A 15,017-nucleotide genomic window follows, 5' to 3' on the forward strand; every position below is an offset into this window, starting at 1 on the left:
CTGGGCAGTGGGCATTTTGTCTACACTCATAACACCATCGGCCGTGGCCGGAACACCAGAAAATACCCTCTTATGGGATTTATCTGGGTAGCCGTAAAAGCGGCGTTTGTGTGCAGGCAAGCGGGCTGTGTCGCCGACTTGTTTACTGCAGAATACACTGGAACAGTCGCATTTACTGGATCTGAACAAGCGAGAAGTTGCACTGCAATATTGACATTTTCCAGAGAAATGTGTGAGAATGGAGGTAGGTCCAGCCGCAGCTGGACTAGGAACACTCTCTTTTCTCCTTTCGCCAGTGACGCACGGAAACTATAGAAACGGTGCTTGGGTGCAGGCGAGCGGGTTGTACAACACGCTCGTTGGCTGCAAAAATTTACATCTGCAGTCGCCTTTTCAGGGAACTGACAGAGCGAGCATTGACGGCATAATTTTATCTGCCGGTAGACCTGGGATCGAACACAGGTCTTTCGCGTGAAAGCCTGAGAATCTGCCACTGGGCCACAGGGGAAGACACATAGGCATTTAGTTAACGCGAGTATTATCAGAGAGCGTCAACATGCTGGCGTTTGTTTGCAGGCGTGCGTGCATTACAACAGGCTCGCTCACTGCAGTATTGACATTTCCAGTCGCCTGAACTTCAGAGGGGAATGAGAAATGTGTGAGAAATAGAATTCGGCCCGGCCGCAGCGGGACATAAACAACACTCTTTTCTCCTTTCGCCAGTGACGCACGGGAACCATAGAAACGGTGTTTGGGTGCAAGCGAGCGGGTTGAAAACGCGCTCGTTGGCTGCAAAATGCACATCTGCAGTCGCCTTTCAGGGAACTGACAGAGAGAAGCATTGGAGGCATAATTTATCTGCCGTTAGACCGGGATTCGAACACCGGTCTCTCGTGCGAAAAACCAAAGATTCCGCCACTGAGCCACAGGGGGGAACACAAAGGCTTTTAGATGCACGAGCATATAAGAGCGTCAACATGTTTTCTTCGGCGTTTGCTTGCAGGCGCTGCAATATTTATATTTCCAGTCGCCTGATCAGGGAACTGAGAAATGGAGGAGCAGTCTCGGAGAAGGATGCCAGGTGAGTCCGCAGAGTCAAGTCAAGTTTATTTGTATAGCGCTTTTCACAATACAGACTGTATCAAAGCAGCTTCACAGTATTAAATTAAAATAATACAACAAAGTTTGTTTCAAGAGGAATTTATTGATTGATAAAATTAAATTAAATATCCCCAAAATATCCCCAACTGAGCAAGCCAAAGGCAACAGTGGCAAGGAACCGAAAAACTCCATCAAGTGACCTAATGGTGTCCTAAAACTCCATCAGGTGACCTAATGGAGAAAAAAAAAACTTGGGAGAACCCAGGCTCAGTCGGGGGCCAGTTCTCCTCTGGCATTTATGAGCTAGAGGCCGGATTGTAGTTTGAACTGTAGGATTATATGAATGCCTGGCTGAAGAGATGCGACTTTAATCTAGTTTTAAACTGGGAGAGCGAGTCTGAGCAACGAACAGTATCAGGAAGACTATTCCAGAGTTTTGGAGCCAAATGTGAAAATGCTCTCCCTCCTTTGGTGGCAGAAACTGATAGCATATTACGTAGCTTAGCAATGTTTCTAAGGTGGAAAAAGGCTGTTTTTGTAACATATGAAATATGATTTTCAAAAGACAGGTTGCAATCGAGTATAACACCCAGGTCTTTTACTGTAGAGGATAAAGTAACAGGACATCCTATGATCTTAAAGTTGTATTGTGCGAGGTTTTGTGGGCGGTTTTTTGAACCGATAAGTATTACCTCTGTCTTGTCTGGATTTAATAAAAGAAAATTACGCGTCATCCAATCTTTTATATCTTTAACACACTCTGTCAATTTGGAAAATTTAGCGTTTTCATCCGGCCGTGATGAAATATATATTTGAGTGTCATCAGCATAACAATGGAAACTAATTCCATGTTTCCTTATAATATTTCCAAGTGGCATCATATATATTGAAAATAACAGAGGGCCTAATACAGATCCCTGCGGCACTCCATAGTTTACTGGAGTTATGATCGATTTTTCTCCATTTAAATAGACAAAATGGTAGCGGTCAGATAGGTATGATTTGAACCAGCTTAGTGCTTGTCCTTGAACACCAGTATAATTTTGTAGTCGATCTAAGAGTAATGTATGATCTATAGTATCGAACGCAGCACTAAGATCAAGTAAAACTAGTATTGAGATACAGCCTTGGTCAGAAGCTAAAAGTAAATCATTTGTGATTTTAACGAGCGCAGTTTCAGTGCTATGATGCGGTCTGAATCCAGACTGAAACTTTTCAAGTTTCACCATAGGCAGTAACTAGCTCGCAGTGAGGGCAGTCGCCGTTAGCGAGCGCGAGAGCTGCGCGTCCTCAGGAAAGGCTCTTTTAGTGCAATGAGAGTGTGTGTCGCGGCGGCGAACACACACATACACAAAACACAGTAGCAGAGAAAAGGATATGTACGCCGGAAAGCGTGAGCAGGAACGGCGACTGAAGGCGGCGAGTTGTCGACCGGCAGCTTCAGATGCAGAACTAATCCCGCTGAGTGCTTGAATCAGACGGCGCGGCTTCCTCTCAGGATCCAGCGATGCGTAGGCTCGCTGAAGAGATGAAAAACTGACCAAACCAGCCTCTCTGGGCCGTATTTATAGCCCTAGCCCCACCCGCTTTCGGCGGGACATGACGTAATGGGCGCGAAGCACCCTCATTGGTTCTGACGTCATGAGGGGCCTCTATCGATAGGCTGGTGCAGTTGCCGCAGAGCAGCCAATGGGCGCGCGAGCTGTCTCGCCCATGTCTGCATGCTGCTGCAATGCGTTTTACATTATTGCAAAATTAAGGATAATTTTTGGCTTCAATATCTCGAGGAAAAGAGGTTTTCCCCTAGCGTAAGATACTTACGCAAGTACGAGAGAACCTCTCGTAAGAGAACTCCGAGTTTCTCATCTCAGGGTAAGTCAACTCAGAGTTCAAGTTTTAACTCAGAGTTGGTTGAACCTCCTTTCTGAAACAGGCCCCAGGTTTCACAACACACATGAACCGAGCGCACACGCGCTGAGGAGCGCTGTGCATTCATGCTTGACCTTATTGGTGTGCGTGTGTGTGTGTGTGTGTGTGTGTGTGTGTGTGTGTGTGTGTGTGTGTGTGTGTGTGTGTGTGTGTGTGTGTGTTGTGGTGAGACCTGTGCACAGGGTGGTATAGGAGTCTTGTGCTCATTAAACTAGTTTCCCTGCCATTGGTAAGCCTCTGCCTCCTTTTCATGTTTGTTTTCTTTAATGTTTGTATGTGTAACTATGGTGACCACCATCAAACAAACCAAATGTGGGACGAATATAAGTTTGTGTGGGACAATGTGGGACATGTTACCAACACTAAAACATAACCTGAAACTGTTATATAATGTTTATCTAACTTAATAAATAAATAAAACATTTGTATTCTGGCTTTCAGCTGATAAAAATGCTTTGTTCTTTAGTCCCTTCCAGAAAACACCATTACATCACAATGTAACATAACATGTCTTTATTTTACATGTCATTTAAATTCAGCATCACTGAGCCCAAAGGCAGCGGCATCATGCAGATCACTATTATTGAAACAGTTCAGACCAAGTCCAAATAAAATCCAACAAAATAAATAATGAACAAATAAAATATAAAACAACATGAAGTTAGATCATTCACAGTCTTATATATTAAGAATATATTAAACCAAAAACTTTCATATTTTTAGAAAGGGTGTGAATCAAAACAACCACAGCAGGCAACTAGTGGATTAATTAGGCTATGTTAAATTTAAATTTACCGAATAGAGAGCCTAAGTCCCTCCCCTTCCGGTGGACCACCATGGGACCTTATGTCGTATGGTAGCCAATGGCGAGAGACAACAAATATTTTGATCTCGTTTGAATTGTGCCCTGAATTACACATATGATGTTTGTCAATTTAAAAGATACATTTTAAAGTCAAGAAAGTCGCAGTTTGATGTAAAACTGTTGAGGTATAAGACTGTGAAAATACGTAATTATAGACTACAAACCCAAAAGGCGCACATGTGACGTCATACCTTTTCTCTCAATGAATGAAGCTAACTTTACTGAAGCTAACGTCTGTCTGTTTCTATAGTCTTACGTTATAATCGTAACGTTACGCCGTCATGCCTGAGTGTTTTGTACCAGACTGCACACATACGTACATAGTGCGAGACGAGAGATGTAGTTCATTGAGCAATTTTCACATAAAACAAAATGTTACTCTTCGGTTTTATGACAAACTGCGACTTTCTTGACTTTCATAATTATCTTTTAAATTGACAAACATCATATGTGTAATTCAGGGCACAGTTCAGATGGAATAAAAAGATAAGTTGTCTCTCGCCATTGACTACAATACATATTTTTTCCCGAAATAAGGTCCCATAAGCCGGAAGCGGAGGGGCAGGACTTAGGCTCTCTATTATCCATTTGTTTTCTGACAGGAAACACATGGAACGAATCACCGCTCCACATTTTGATTGACAGCCGTCACAACCAACTAGTGACCATGTTCACTCCTTTCTTTTCAACCATTGGATAGGATTTTAAAAAACGGCTGTTGTGTTTGTACTTCTGATGAAGCGCTGTTAAATATAGGTGAAAACGATGCCGCAAAAATAATAATAAATAAAATACTTTCTTAAAAAGGCAAAAGAACGCATGCACGTCTTCTTAAATATGATCATTCAAAACCGACAGACTGATGAAAATGCAGGACTTTTTCTCATTATGCGACGTGCGGGACAAGGGGTGAAAATGCTGTGCGGTGCAATGCGAAGCGGGACGGGTGGTCACCCTATGTGTAACCTGATCCTTCAGTCTTTTAATGTTAGATTACTGCTTGATGATTGAAATAAAACTTTTGTATCTTTTGGTATCCACGTCTCAGGCCCTCCTTTCGATAACCACATTCCTGTGTTTCCTTTGTAGGTGGTTAAATTCATGAATATTTATATTTCCCTGTTTAACAGGGTGGCGTAGTCAGCTATGTCGTATAGAGGTTGCTTGCTCTCACTTCAATGCGGCGTCCCACTACATATAGAATATATATGATTAAAATGGTTTGTTTGTCCTTTTCAATGAGAGTTAAATGAGAGTCACAACTCTCTGTAAGTTCCTTCTGGTCATAAACAGTCTTCATGTGTCCTGTAACCAGAGACCTGGTTCTGCCTGTGTGTTAGCTTCATCTGGGATGATAGTTGCAGTTTTCCAGGGTTGGTTCACACTTTGTTGGGAGATTGGTTTTGCCGGATTGTTCATTGAATAAAACAAATAATTTCTGTGTGTCTAAATGGTCCAGAGGCTAGAAGGTTGAAAGACAGAACAGAGCCATACGGGCAGCACTTTCCTAAGGGAAAGATTGGCGTAAGCAAATGTACACATTCTTGCTGGTCGATCGATCCACTCCACATTCTGTTACTGGTTGGAGCCCTGCTGTTCAGTCATCAGCTCTGTACTAACTCTGTTTTATCTGCAGTGGGACTGTGTTGAAAAGGAAAAGGGAGGACAGGCTGCTGATAAAAGAAGAGCAGCGGTGGACAGCCGGATCAAAGCGAGGGGTTGTGTACTGCTCAAATAGCCTAAACAGAACAAGTCGACCACTGCATTCTAGATTAGAATTAGATTAGAAAAACTTTATTAATCCTGATAGGGAAACTGGTTTGCCAGCAACTTAGACCATACAGCCAACAAACACAATACACAACTAACAGACAGCATTAAGAGACTATTAAAACCTGATTAAGAACCAGTGAGACATGATTAGAAAAAGATTCAGTTTCACAATTCAAAAGTGGAAAAAAAATACAAAAACTGTAAAAATAATGCTTAACAATTAACATTGAAATATCTGACCACTGCAGGAACAAAAGACCTTCTCATTCGCTCACTGGAGCACCGAGGCATTACCAATCGCTCACTGAAAGAGCTTCTGAGTCCTTTAAAAACATTGTGTAGTGGATGGCCTTCAAAAAGCAAGACAATTTTTAGTGTCGACCTTATCCTCTTCTCCACAGTAACCTCCAATAAGTCTGGGGTAAGACCAATAATGAACCAGCTCTCTTGATCAGCTTATTTATCCTATTTTTTGTCCTTAACAGATATGCTTTTTTCATCCAAGTGGACGCCTAAAAATGTATATGACTGCACAATTTCGATCAGCTGACCATTAATTGTGACTGGAAGGACCTTCTCTTTTTTCTAGCCTGAGCCGTGCCGTGTTGTGCAGAGGATAGGACCATCTGTCATTCTGGAAAACCGTGGTGTGAAGAGCATGAGACGTGTCTTTTGTCAAGAAATGGTTTTCACCACAAATGCAGACGAGGATGATGTCCAGACTATGTGTCTAATTGGATGTCGGGTTTTTTTAGGAGGTCTTGCAAGGACCTTTTTTTTTTTTTTTAAGGACTCATGTGCACAAAGGAAATAGGGAAGTATAAGTGAGGAACAAGAATTGTTAATGTTCTAATTTCCATGTTGAGCAGAGATGAGTAATTGGGTTGACAGTATGCAGGATACGAAAGTATGCATACTCATGTTTAATTTTAATTTTGATGAAGTATACATCTAAGAAAAGGAGGGATGTAGGATAGAGAACTTAGAAAAGGAGATAGGAGATGGTGGTCTAGTGGGTTAAACCACTGAACTGGTAAATCGAAGGTTGCTGGTTTGATCCCAGCAGTCACCACCAGTGTGTCCTTGAGCAAGACACTTTACTCCACGTTGCTCCAGGGGGATTGTTGCTTTGGATAAAAGCGTCTGCCAAATGCGTAAATGTAAATAAAGTGTGCATCTGGGGCCTATACCATGGGTGCTTCTCATTTCTTATGTGTGCATCCTCGCGTCTCAGCTCCTCCCCCTGTAGGAATCAAAGGAAAGCTTATTTGTATATTGGAATATTCTTGATCATTTGAGCGTCACTTCACTGCGTCATCAGCTGCGTTCAAAGGATCTGCCCTTATGTTGTTAAAGTTTGGTTATTACAGAAATGAATAAATAATAAAGATAAAGCAAGATGCCCTGTTGATATATGGTTTATTTAAACTGCAAATGTAAAGCATAAATTAAAATGATTGTGACAGATGTGAAGGGGGAGGAGAATTGATACGTGGGTCAGATTTCTCGACAAGAAAAACACCTGTGCATCCTCACTCCTCACTCCTCGCTCCTCACTCCTCATTCCTCACTCCTCACTCCTCGCTCCTCACGCTTCATTCCTCACTCCTCACTCCACATTCCTCACTCCTCATTCCTCACTCCACATTCCTCATTCCTCACTCCACATTCCTCACTCCTCATTCCTCATTCCTTACTCCACATTCCTCACTCCTCACTCCACATTCCTCACTCCTCATTCCTCACTCCTCACGCTTCATTCCTCACTCCTCACTCCACATTCCTCACTCCACATTCCTCACTCCTCATTCCTCACTCCTCATTCCTCATTCCTCACTCCACATTCCTCACTCCTCACTCCACATTCCTCACTCCTCATTCCTCACTCCACATTCCTCATTCCTCACTCCACATTCCTCACTCCTCATTCCTCACTCCACATTCCTCACTCCACATTCCTCACTCCTCACTCCTCATTCCTCACTCCTCATTCCTCATTCCTCACTCCTCATTCCTCACTCCACATTCCTCACTCCTCACTCCTCATTCCTCACTCCACATTCCTCACTCCTCATTCCTCACTCCACATTCCTCATTCCTCACTCCTCACTCCACATTCCTCGCTCCTCATTATTCGCTCCTCATTCGTTGCTCCTCACTCCTCGCTCCTCATTCCTCGCTCCTCATTCCTCGCTCCTCGCTCCTCATTCCTCGCTCTTCATTCCTCGCTCCTCACTCCTCGCTCCTCATTCCTCACTCCACATTCCTCATTCCTCACTCCACATTCCTCGCTCCTCATTATTCGCTCCTCACTCCTCGCTCCTCGCTCCTCATTCCTCGCTCTTCATTCCTCGCTCCTCACTCCTCGCTCCTCATTCCTCGCTCTTCATTCCTCGCTCCTCAGTCCTCGCTCTTCATTCCTCGCTCCTCATTCCTCGCTCCTCATTCTTCGCTCCTCATTCCTCGCTCCTCATCCTCGCTCCTCATTCCTCGCTCCTCATTATTCGCTCCTCATTCGTTGCTCCTCACTCCTCGCTCCTCATTCCTCGCTCCTCATTCCTCGCTCCTCATTCCTCGCTCTTCATTCCTCGCTCCTCACTCCTCGCTCCTCATTCCTCGCTCTTCATTCCTCGCTCCTCAGTCCTCGCTCTTCATTCCTCGCTCCTCATTCCTCGCTCCTCATTCTTCGCTCCTCATTCTTCGCTCCTCGCTCCTCATCCTCGCTCCTCACTCCTCGCTCATCACTCCTCGCTCTTCATTCCTCGCTCTTCATTCCTCGCTCTTCATCCCTCGCTCTTCATTCCTCGCTCCTCAGTCCTCGCTCTTCATTCCTCGCTCCTCATTCCTCGCTCCTCATTCTTCGCTCCTCATTCCTCGCTCCTCATCCTCGCTCATCACTCCTCGCTCTTCATTCCTCGCTCTTCATCCCTCGCTCTTCATTCCTCGCTCTTCATCCCTCGCTCTTCATCCCTCGCTCTTCATCCCTCGCTCCTCATTCCTCGCTCTTCAGTCCTCGCTCTTCATTCCTCGCTCTTCATTCCTCGCTCTTCATTCCTCGCTCTTCAGTCCTCGCCCTTCAGTCCTCGCCCTTCATTCCTCGCTCTTCATCCCTCGCTCTTCATCCCTCGCTCTTCAGTCCTCGCTCTTCATTCCTCGCTATTCATTCCTCACTCCTCACTGGCTGAGTTCGATTGGTTTCTGGGTCACGGGCTGGACAATATTACAATTTGGTATTTAATCTTTTGTGTGTGATGTTTTTTTGTGAATGAATTTCATTACTTTACCTAATTTTGTGTAATTGGTGGTTTGAGTTATCCTGGGTTAAATTATTAACTTGAATTCTTGTGGTGAATTTAATTCTTCCTGGCACCCGAATTTGTAAAAGTTATTTTAAGGAATTCATTTCCAATTAAATTCCTAAAGTTAAGGCTGCCACCGTTACAACGGGTATGTTTCAGTTTAGTTTGCACCATGAAAGAGGTTTGGTTCACCGCCACAGTAACTTGCGCTCCATGGCTAACCTGCTCCGGGTCAGGTAATGTTCCAGGTAAGAGATCTCAAACCAAAACTGGACCAATCAGCTGTGAGCAAAGTGACCAATCAGCTGTGAGCAAATTATTTGTAAAGACAAAATCGTCTGGCTTTTAGCAATGATTATTGATAATAATAATTTTGTAAGATTTAGATATTAAGTAATTATTATACCCTTAATCACACGTTAGTTTAGCAATTGTTATTAAGCACTTAGTTTAAATGAATATAAATATATAAAAAGGTCATTGGTGTGGAAATTATTTATTTAATAGTGAGACTGTGATGAAGCAAATCACTCAGGAAATGCCTTTAAGTATTTTATTCTTGCAAGAATGGTCGTTCACGTACAGACAGAGTTATTCTGCATACCTATACCATATATAAGGACATTTTATTGTCTTGTTCTCTTGACCCGAAGTAGGAGGTACTGTCTGTTTCTAGAAAACGGCAGGATGTCAACATCTAACAGCTTTTGTTGCAAAGACATCTTTAGCTCATCTGAGCTGACATTTGGACACATTCATTCTCCACTAAGCTATTCTTGTCATGCAAGCTCATATATTACATGAAGTAAAATTAATTACCATCAAAGTAATATAAATAAGCGTTAGAATCAATAGATAAAGCTATAGAAATGACTACATGTGAGCTTAAATATTCAATTCTCTCTATACCTATATCAATTACATAAACTAACTTAGTAACTTTTACTTGCACTGATATAGCAATATTTCTTTTTTCTTTTAGTTGTCCTCTTTCATAGACAACTCTTCTTGCTGAGTACATTTGTTTCAATTCTTAATATTTTCCAATCTCGCAATATTCTGCAGAAGAGAGAAGTGAATCAAGCAGCTTTTCTCATGAGAAGTGAATCGCAGTTTCACTCTTTCTCAACACGCTACTGCTGTCACACCTAAACTCAGGACTGAAGCCTGAGTTGACAGAGAACGTTGATGATCAGCATCATGGTACCAACAAAAGCCTGGTTGGATTGGTTTGGTTTTGACTCTAAACTAAACCCGTAACCCTGAGTTTGTTCAACTACCATGATGGTGTGATTGACACTACACAGTAAGGGAAAGCATTTATTGTTTCCACTCTGTAAGATCAAATGGTTTATGAAAGTGGCCATGATCTCAGAATGTGTTGTTCATTTGAAAACCCACTGCCTGCAACAGATGGAAACTGATGGAGAGCAGTCGAGGTAATCACTGATAGTGTTAGTCTGGATTATTTTCAATGTTAGTGTGTGTGTGTGTGTGTATTTGGTTCTCAACAAAGTATGCTGACTATCTATTATGTGCTGATTTAGTTCTGTTTACTGAAGTTTTGGCTATTGAAAAAGTGCACTAGCCGTTCACAATCTGTGACATTCAAGGCTTTTTTTCATTTTATGGCTTTTTAGAGAATCCTTAATTCTGAAAACTACTGAACAACTACACTGCCAACAAATAAGATTTTATCTGACTATGCTGCCCTTAATAGGACAATTGCTATAAATGGAAACATTAAAGTAGGTCTTCTGAAGCTTGTGGTTATATGTATAAATACAATGGACTCTCTGCACGCTTGCTTCTGCATTTAGCCTCATTACCATTCTCCGGCGAAGAGCAGTGCATGGAAGTTAAGAAAACGAAGCAGAATTAAATGTTGAGGAAGTATCACACAACTGGACACCACAATATTGATATAATACACCTTCATGCTAAAGGTAATTAAAGCTTTCATATACTTTATTACTAAAATGTTATGTTTTAATGCAACATAGGGTAAAACGGGGCTAAAGGCACACCTTGTGCTTTTCACTCCTCCCATATTGCAGAAAATATATATGTGACCATGGACCACAAAACCAAATCAATTTTAGATGTATTCATCGTCTGAAAGCTGAATAACTAAGCTTTCCATTGCTGTATGGTTTGTTAGGATAGGACAATATTTGGCTGAGATACAACTATTGAAAATCTGGAATCTGAGGGTGCAAAAAAATCTAAACATTGAGAAAATCTCCTTTAAAGTTGTTCATTTATGTTCGCGATTGTGCTGCATTCACTCACAAAAATACATTTTTGATATATTTAAGGTAAGAAATTTACAAAATATCTTCATGGATCATGATCTTTACTTAATATCCTAATGATTTTTGGCATAAAAGAAAAATCGATCATTTTGACCCATACAATGTATTGTTGGCTATTGCCACAAATATAACTGTGCGATGTGACTGGTTTTGAGTTCCACTTTCCCCGTTTAACATCAAAAGCGGTTGTTTAGAAAAGTGCTGAGCTGAGTGTGTGCCATCTAGTGGTTTAAAAGAGAATACAGTCAATAGCGCCTTTAGCCCTGTTGTACCCTACTAAAATGTTAGGTAAGGATCTAGCTTTTAATCAATACAGGAAGGAAATTAAGGAAAACAAGAAGAATACAATCCAAGGGGAATAACAATCCTACCAGCTGCTTGTTAAATCAACATTTGCAATAGCAATTATATTACATACAGTATATATTAGCAATTGTATTACAATAATGGCAAATCACTCAATTATGGAATTGACAAAAACAACAACACTAAAATGCCCAGATGCAGTATGATTAGGGTAGGGTTGAGTTTTTTTTATATATATATTGTTTATATTGTAATTTAATCTTTGTTTCTATGTTTGCTTGTAAATAGTTTTTTCTCTTTCTTTCTTTCTTTTTTCTTGTGAAGTTGACCGAAATAAACTTTAACTAACTAACGTTTTGCGTCAGATATCAACGCAGAGAGAGAGAGAGAGAGAGTATAAAGACAGAAGAGCGGGGGTGCGTTTCCCGAAAGCATCGTTAGCCAACTATGGTCGCAAGTTCCCTCGTTACCAATAGAGTTCAATGGACATTGCGATGAACTTGCGACCATAGTTGGCCAACGATGCTTTCGGGAAACGCACCCCTGCACGATTAATCTTTAAAAGATCTCGATTCAAACACCCACGCGATCTTATTCTTAAATGACAAAAACTTCACACCGGAACACTCGAATCTGTTCGCTGTCGCTGACCCAGAGAGAGCAGTAATATGAAACAGCTTTACTTTCAGTCTTTTGAACCACACAGTATTGATATTTCTGTGTTACAAATATTCAAATGATCACAGAAGTAGGCCTACTGAGATAAAAGTGTATAGTTCGAGTATAAACACTGATGTCTACGGTAGCAACCAAAACAGAGTAAATCACCTTTTGAAAGTCACTTCAAATAACGAGTGTATCGATTAGGCTACATCTGATCCCAGATAGCACACGTAGAGCGTTTGCTAATTGGCAATATCGCCGCGACGTCGGCATCTGATCGCAAATGATCTCCGGCCGATCGATGTTTGAAAGCTGTAAATAAAGCTGTAAATCCCGCCGCTCTGTCTGCATGGGCTTTCTAGGACATTTATTTATTTAGGTCAAACCTTTCGGGTTACTCCTTTACATTAGACACAATGTGCTACTTTCATTGACGCACGCACGCATCCACACACACACACACACACACACACACACACACACACACACACACACACACACACACACACACACACACACACACACACACACACACACACACACATCATTTGCACTCAGAGAGCGGAGATCATGCTGCAACATTCAGGAGCACAGAAACTAGTCAACGCTGCACCGCGACTTTCATTAATAAAACAGCTTCGATACTGAACACATTCAACTTTCATCCCTCAAAATAGCCATGTTTGAGAGAAAAAAAGTCGAGTAGTTTACATCACTGGACATTACTGTCAGTCATTTACCATTTCTATCGTAAAACAGTATAATATTAAATATTATTTAATATTATTAACTAATATTAAATGATTTGCAACTTCCATCCCGCCCTGCTTCTGTGACAGTAAACCCCGCCTACTTTGATTTGATTGGCTATCTATTTGGATGGTCGCTGTTAGACCACTAAGGTAGACCAGCCTAAAATGTAACTTTTAAGCCTTTATTTGTCATCCTAAAAACAGAGCGGAGCAAGAATTGGAGGGACAATTTGGCCATTTCTAATTGTTGACTTATTATTGTTATTAACGTATAAGACTTGTCCCCCTCAATGTAACATATATGGTGGTATACAGCCCTGGGGCTACTTGATGATCCAACATGAAAAACAATATGAAAAAAAGTAGGCTATACTGACATCGAAAAATGATCCTCTTCATTTTGTGTGTGTAACTATCTCTAGTATAATGAACAGACATGATTCGAAGTTGCGATGCTTTAATAAAACCAAACATAACTCCAGGAGAAAAGGGATTAAAAAGGAACAGGGACAATGATGCCCCTCGATAGAAACGGGTTCTTCCTGGCAGCCTGTAACACAGTGAAAAAGAAGAGACAACGTTATGGGGAAATCCAGCACTGTGTGTGCCAGTCGCATCTGAGCACAGCCGTATAAGCTAAATGGTGTTTGTTTAAAACTCCCATAATCGCATTCTTTTTACTTCACCTATAATGCCACATGTTTGTAAAATTATATTGTTCCTTTTCTTCTGGGGAGGCAGAAGTCCAAGATTAAATGAAACAAATATCTACTGAGCCCTGAATTATGAGGTAAATTACTAAAGGCTGAATACACAACATTCCCTTGTTTAAAATCTTTTTCTTTTTTTTTATTGTATTTTCATGTGTGTACAGTTGGCCATCTTTATCAATAAAATGTCAAGGTGCATGTAGGGAACATGTAATTAAGTTGCTATCTTTGCTTGAAAAAGAATGCTACCTTTAAAATGAATGGCACAGCATCAGTGTGGCTTAAGGGTGTTTACAGTAACACTGCAAAGTAACAAATCCCCAGATTTTTAGATTTTGAAACCACCTCCTGGATATTTAAATTGCACTGCCTGAGCTGTAGTTTCATCGATCAGCTCACCTTCACAGCTGTAGTCTCTGCCTCCGCCGCCCTCCAGGTCTATCTTGGCTCAGCCTGAGCCAGCTTTGATTGGCTGTTTCCACCTCAGCCTCAGTGATGTGTGCCAGTGCACCATTCCTAAGAACTGTCACTACAAGAGAAAATATTAAGGGGAAAAAAACACTATCAAGAGAGGGAAGTACCAATTGTACCCACTACCTATGTCACCAATCGATGTATCAGCTACAATAATGTGTGGGGGTGCGTGAAATTTACACCTCCGTGAAGTTGGCACCCCATAAAACGAAATAATCTCCAAAACTATGCCATTCGTTTGCGCTGCGTTTGTGCTGATTTGTGCCGCAAAAACGAACACTATATCTATTTTCCTTTCGCAGATATAACAAATTCAATTCGGGAGCTGTGACGTCACTCTCCACCCCATTTCGTCTAAATCGCACAAAAACTGTGTTGTTCGTTCGCCCTCGGTTTGTGCCGATTTGTGCCGTTAAAATTAACATTGTATCACCTCTAGAAATAACAAATATAATGCACTCTCCACCCCACCTCATCTAAATCGCACCAAACCGGTGTCGTTTGTTTGTGCTCGATTTGTGCCGATTAAAGAAACATTGCAACTACGATCCCCTCTTAAACATAAAAAAATTTACTTTTTAAGTACAGTTACATAACTGTCCACCCCATATGGTCCAAATCGTTGCAAAACTGTGCCGCTAGTTTGTGCTCGATTTGTGCCGTTACGATGAACATTGTATCTTTTTCCCCTTTCTCACAGTGCGAATCTGACGTTCCCAGACTCCGCCATGGTGAGATGCGCCAGGAGTGTTAAATACCCCTAAAGAGAATTTCTCTCTTTAGCATCTCTTCTTCAATTGTTGATTGATTCAAATTCTACAATGCTTCAC

The 15,017-nt window shown here is 41.6% G+C and overlaps 1 protein-coding gene across 5 annotated transcripts in view; it reads left to right on the forward strand.

Annotated features, from left to right (window-relative positions):
• The first annotated feature begins 10,083 nt into the window (after positions 1-10,083).
• The window catches only part of p2ry13 (purinergic receptor P2Y13), a 32,375-nt gene continuing 27,441 nt past the window's right edge, over positions 10,084-15,017 (forward strand). For 2 of the 5 annotated variants that reach the window (XM_082178968.1, XM_082178969.1), the window contains exons 1-2: positions 10,084-10,406; positions 10,788-10,913. The gene's annotated coding sequence lies outside the window, so the exon portion shown is untranslated. Of the gene's footprint in view, positions 10,407-10,787; positions 10,914-10,961; positions 11,286-15,017 lie in introns of those variants that run through there. The other 3 variants (XM_082178971.1, XM_082178972.1, XM_082178970.1) reach the window with 2 other exon arrangements.

Source organism: Leuciscus leuciscus (assembly GCF_965113295.1).
Source record: "Leuciscus leuciscus genome assembly, chromosome: 9".
In the NCBI taxonomy this organism is placed as follows: domain Eukaryota; kingdom Metazoa; phylum Chordata; class Actinopteri; order Cypriniformes; family Leuciscidae; genus Leuciscus; species Leuciscus leuciscus.